Source organism: Lycium ferocissimum, chromosome 4 (genome assembly GCF_029784015.1).
Source record: "Lycium ferocissimum isolate CSIRO_LF1 chromosome 4, AGI_CSIRO_Lferr_CH_V1, whole genome shotgun sequence".
Taxonomy (NCBI): Eukaryota; Viridiplantae; Streptophyta; class Magnoliopsida; order Solanales; family Solanaceae; genus Lycium; species Lycium ferocissimum.
The window spans coordinates 9801642-9807641 of NC_081345.1; positions in this window are offsets into that span (position 1 = coordinate 9801642).

Below are 6000 nucleotides of genomic sequence, written 5' to 3' on the forward strand. Positions count from 1 at the left end.
TTGGACACAAAAATGGGTGGGACCAACTCAAGTCCACACGGCTACAAGGCCAAAAATTGCATGATTTTCAACTTCCAATTATATCACTTTTGGTCCCAAATTTTCCTAAGTGTCCCATGCAAACAAATTCATGAACAACTTATGACTCAAAATAAAATCAAAGATCAAAAATCCCGACTTTGCATCCCGGAATGGTTTTGGCCCTAACTTATCATAGGTACACCGAATTGTCCCGATGTACAAAATACGGGACATAACAAAACGGACCACAAGAAAAAATAACATTGGGCCGGAAGCAGCCACTCCAATCCTTCCATAGCAAAACAAGAACCATCCGGCAGTGCCGGCATTTCCTTGATTGTGGACCTTGACGATCCAAAAGATGAGGAGGATTCACAACCCCTTTCTAAGAGCCTTTATGGGACTGGTGTCCTGGATACTGCCACCGTAAGTGAGCCCACGCTATGGGCGGAGATAGAGGTTGCTGACCGAGGGGCTTCGGCGATTCAAGCCTCCTTTGCCTCGGTAGGGTCCGGGGCTGCCAATTTGAACATGCCCCCTTCCAGTTCCACCGCACCAACTCCTCGTGTCCCAACAGTACCTGCTCCTGCTACTATTGATCCGAAAGAAGAACCTCCTGTTCAGGAGCGTCCTTCTTCACCGCATCAAGACAGTTTGGTCAATGAATACCCTGCTCTGGCAACTAAGCCGAATGAATTCAGGCAGTTCATCTTCCAATTTCCTACGAAGTGTCACCTCTTGTCCCAACCTGTGAGAGTAGCCAACATGCTAAGAACTGGAAAAGGAGATGGGGCATGTCCAATGACGCCGTGTTAGACCTGACGGCTCGGGTGTCCAGCCTTAAGGCGAATTTACACTCCCTAGACGAGCTGCTGAAGGCAAAGAATACCGAAGTTACCACCTCTTGCTGTGAAAATGAGGACCTGAAGTGCCGGATGGCAGTGGTCTTGAAACAAAATCTAAAACACCGAGATGCCAATCTTGAGCTCTCAAGATCCATGGCTGCACTATGAAGTGAAAATGATGAGATGGTTCTAGCTGCTGAGATGGCTAAGGCCAAATACCAATCCACCGTCAACAACTACAACCTCGCCTTGATCTGAAGTACTTATCAAATGAGGAGGAAAAATCTTGATATGGTCAGAGACGGAAGCATCAGTGATATTGGAGCCGAGATTGAGAAAGCCCTGTTCTTTGGAACAGCGGTTGGCTGCGTCTCCCGAAGGGGGGCACCTAGACGAGGGAAATAGAGATGATGCCTCTGATGGTGAAGAGGACATTGAGGAAAATATGCAAGCCGTTGGCTAAGTTCTTCCCTTGAAGGTGAATCCCGACCCTTCTGTTATTGCCTTGGATACATCTGGATCTCCTCGCCCTCCCAACTTCAGCCCTTCTTTTTTCCGAACGAAGGAAAAAAGAGTGCAACACCGCTGGTAATGGTTTCTTCGGTCAAACATAATACCTTTTGAGGAAGCTAACGTTCCAATTGCTTCGGAGCATGTTTCCATTTCCATCTTCAAGCTGGTACGAACCCTTTCCTGTAATGTCGGTTACCTTGTAGGGCCCTCCCAATTCGGCCAGAGCTTTCCAGCATTGACATCGTGGGTATTTTTATTCACCTTCCGAAGTACCAAGTACCCGAGCTTAAAATGCCGGAGGTTAGCACAACGATTGTAATAACGTTCCATCCGCTGCTTTTGGTCGATCATCCGAACATACGCCAGATTCTTGTGTTCTTCTAGAAAATCCAATTCCACCAACATTACTTTAGAATTGGGTTGCTCTTGTGCCCGATCGTACCTTGGACTGGGAGTATCGACTTCCACCGGAATCATTATTACCTGCAAACGACTTAGATGGTCCCAGTACAGAGACTCCTAACTAAAATTTTATCAAGATATTCTTTTAACGTCTCCCTTATCCGTCGCTTAAAAATTCTGCCTCCAAGCCTCTGGTAAGTGGCTCCAGTATTTTTTAAACAAAAAGGCATAACATTATAACAATAAGTACCAAAATTGGTGATGAAGGAAGTTTTCTCTTGATTCTCCGAGTGCATCCTTGTTTTGTTATACCCTGAGGAAGCATCGAGGAAACTCATTACTTTATGACCGACCGTGGCATCGATCATTTGATCGATGCACGGATGTGGAAATGAATCCTTCGGACATGCTTTATTTAGGTCATTAAAATCTATGCACATTCTAAATTTATTGCCCTTTTTTGGTACAACGACTACGTTTGCCAACCAATCCAGATATTTCACTTCCCGAATAGATCCTATATTCAACAAATGAGATACCTCTTCTTTGACAAACCTGTTTCAGACTTCAATAATTGGTTGCTTCTTCTGGCGAACTGGTAGAAAACTGAGGTCCATCCCGGGGATATGGGTTGCCACGTCCGAGGGTATACCTATCATATCCTTATGGGACCAGAAAAAACAATCACTGTTATCTCTCAAATAATTAAGTATTACCTCCCTGAGCTCCGGGGTCAGCCCCATGCCCAGATATACCTTTCGTTCCGGTTGATCAGGATGCAAGGTGATTTACTGGAGCTCCTCAGCCGTAGACTTAGTGGCATCTGAGTCATCGAGAGGATGGAAGTATCTTGGGACTCCGTACTCATCTTCAACCTCTTTCGATCCCACATCATTTCCGTTCCCTGACGAAACCTGCCAAGCTGCAGTCGATGCGGGTTCCGGATTCTGTACTTTCTATTCGTTAGGCACAGCTGGACTTTGAACTGCTACAGGTTCCTCAATCGCAAGCATCTCCTTCGACGCCGACTTCTCTCTTCGGATCTGCTTGATCCCTTTTGGGGTAGGAAATTTGAGCAGTAAATGCAATGTTGAGGGGACTGCCTTCATGTCGTGGAGCCATGGCCTCCCAAAGATTGCATTGTATTGTATATCGCCATCGATTATATAGAACTTTGTCACCTTTGTGACTCCTCCTGCTTCCACTGGTAAGTCGATTCCACCTTTAGTTGTTTCGCTTGACATATTGAAGCCAGCAAGGGTCCTTGCTACCGGTATGATTTCTCCAGGAGACCCATCTCCTTTACTACTTTCTAGTGGAGAATATTAGGCAGCTCCCCGGATCAACCATTACACACTTTAACCAACAGTTGCCAATGAGCACGGTGATAACCAACGCATCATTGTGAGGTAAAGTGATGCCCACTGCATCCTCATTAGAGAAAGTAATCAAGTCTTCCTTCGAGAAGTCCCGAGTTCCTTTTTCCCGTGTTACCGAGATCTTCATCTTCTTGGAAGTGGTGAAGATAGTCCCAACGATCATAAATCTGCCAAAAATCATATTAAGGACGTGTGGCAGAGTGCTGGGTGCACCTTTCTCTCCATTCGATCCGACTTTACCATAGTTATTTTTAATCCTTTCACTGAGATATTCATGCAGATGACCCCTGGCGAGCATGTTGGCTATTTCCTCCTGGAGGTGTCTATAATCTGTGGTCTTATGCCCTGGGGTCCCATGGAACTCGCACCAAACCGTTTGGTCTCTAGTGCTAGGATCCGACCGCAACGACCTAGGAGGGCGTGACACCGGATGGGACTTTAGCACAAACACTATCTGAGCTTCGCTGATGGTGAAGTTATAATCTGCAAGCTTTGGATATTCTGACCTCTTCAGCCATAGTCCCGGAAGGATTATTCTTGGGCTGCAGCCTACGACCGTTCTTTTCAGGATTCTCCTTCTTGTTTACATGCGCTGACTCTACCGATCGATAGCCTGACCCGCTACTGGAAGTCTTCGGAGGAGGGTATGGTTGGAACTGATTCTTTGATGAACTCTAATTTGATCCGAAACCTTTGTCCATCTTGGTAGGGGGATTTACCGAGGAAGCCCCTAGTAAGTCGTCTTCGACCCGGATCTTCGACTCATATCTGTTATGCACGTCCTCCTAGGTAGTAGCCTGGAACTCCAGGAAGTTCTCTTTAAGCTTTTGGGAAGCATCCGAACTTACGGGGTTTAATCCCTTAGTGAAGGCCTCAGCTGCCCACTCGTCTGGTACATCAAGCAAAAGAATGCATTCTTTTTGAAACAGTGTAACGAAGTCACGGAGGCCTCAGATTCTCCCTGTACGATGCGGAAGATATTTGTCTTCCTGGTTTTCACCTTTCTAGCACCGGCATGGGCTTTGATGAATGCATCGACCAGCATGGCAAAAGAGGTAATTGAATGCTCTAGCAGTTGGGCGTACCATGTCATAGCCCCCCGGACGAGAGTCTTGCCAATTTTTTTTTTTATCAAAACGGTCTTGATCTCTTTCTCCTTCAAGTCGGTTCCCTTTACCGCCATTGTGTAAGCCATGATATGCTCCTACAAATCCGTCGTTCGGTTATACTTGGGAATGTCGAGCATCTTAAACGTCTTCGAGATCAATTCCAGAGCAGCTTCAGGTTTGTATGCCCGTTGAATGTACTTCCTTGCATCGGGGCCTTCTATGACCGGGGGAGCCCCACTAATTTAGCTCAAACGCCTTTGGAACTCCTTGGAATTCTTCTCGGCCTCCTTGAAAGTTTGATCTATCTTCCCAGTGATTTCTCTCCTGAACCAGTTGACTTCATCTTGAAAAGGTTCATCAGGAGCGGACTCACTGCCGGAGGCATTCCTGTTCCTTCCTATGGTTTGTGCATTAACATTAGCGGCAGTGTTTCCACCGGTAGGAGTGTAGGGATTCCACTGGGAGCCGCGGCTCTGGCCTACGGACCGGACACGAGGGACGCGACGGTCTATCTCATCTGACTCACCTCCTTCCTCATCGCGTAATATTGCTCCCACATGATCCGTATTGCCTCTGCGTTAGTCTCGTCTATAGGAATGCCATCCTGGGTGGTACCGCAATCTTGCTCCTCTCCTACTGCATCGGCATTTGGATCCCGAGGATGCACATCGTCCAATGGTACCTGGAGAGGCGCGCCATCTAGACCTAGTGGAGGGTTGCCCGCATTGTTTCCAATACTCCTGTTGTCGTTTGCTCATGTCATACCTGAAATGGATACTTAAGAAAACATGAAACTCAAGGGAAATTAGTAAGACAATCAATGATCACAGTGACAACCGCAACTGTCCCGGCCCCACAGTGGGTGCCAAACTGTTTACACAAAAAATTGGTGCAGTTGAATTTGTATACGTGGTCAAGGACACGTGGATCAATGTAACCAAAATTATGAAATAGCAAGTAATAATTAACAAGACACGTGGAAGTAAAGTATAGCTAATTATGTAGCCTGAGACTTGGAGAAGCTTTGAGTAGCTCCGGGCGGTGAGTCACCTCAACGAATTAAGCAAGAAAGAGCAAATGCTAAGAATAATATGAATACTTTGTATTGTTGTATAATGTTTCAGATGTCTTACAACAGAATAGGAGCCTCTATTTATACTAGACCTTTAGGGTGCATGATCCACAAATCATGCCCTCTTAATTACCAACATTGATGCTGCAATAAAATGTAATAAAGGGTAATAAAGCCTAGTAAAGTCTGGAGGAAACTTGGGGTTTTCTGTAACGTTTTTGTAACGGTCACATCTTAAATGACGTTTGACTGGTGAGTTGGCATGCTTCTCAAGGCCTCTTGTAGTTTCTGCCTCTGGAAGCGGGTCACCAAATTACTTTTTCAGAGCTTCATATGATTTCCCGGAGCCCCTCGAATTTGACTTGTCATCATCGCCACATGTCATATTTTAATACGCCCACTTGGTGTCTAAGATAGATTTTGATTTACCGGCCCAAAATCAATGCTCCTTCCATTTTAAATTGTTTGTTTTACTTTTCTTTTTGGTTCGTTAAAAAGGAATGTTTTTTTTTTTTTTTTGGCAACTCTTTAATTTTAACTTTCCACATGGCATGCAGGAACGAATCTAGAGCCAAGTAAGGGTGTTCGGGTTTCATAAATTATTAGAACTTTATAATTAATTAAAGAAAATTTATTTCCTTGTGCCGTTATTATGTTAG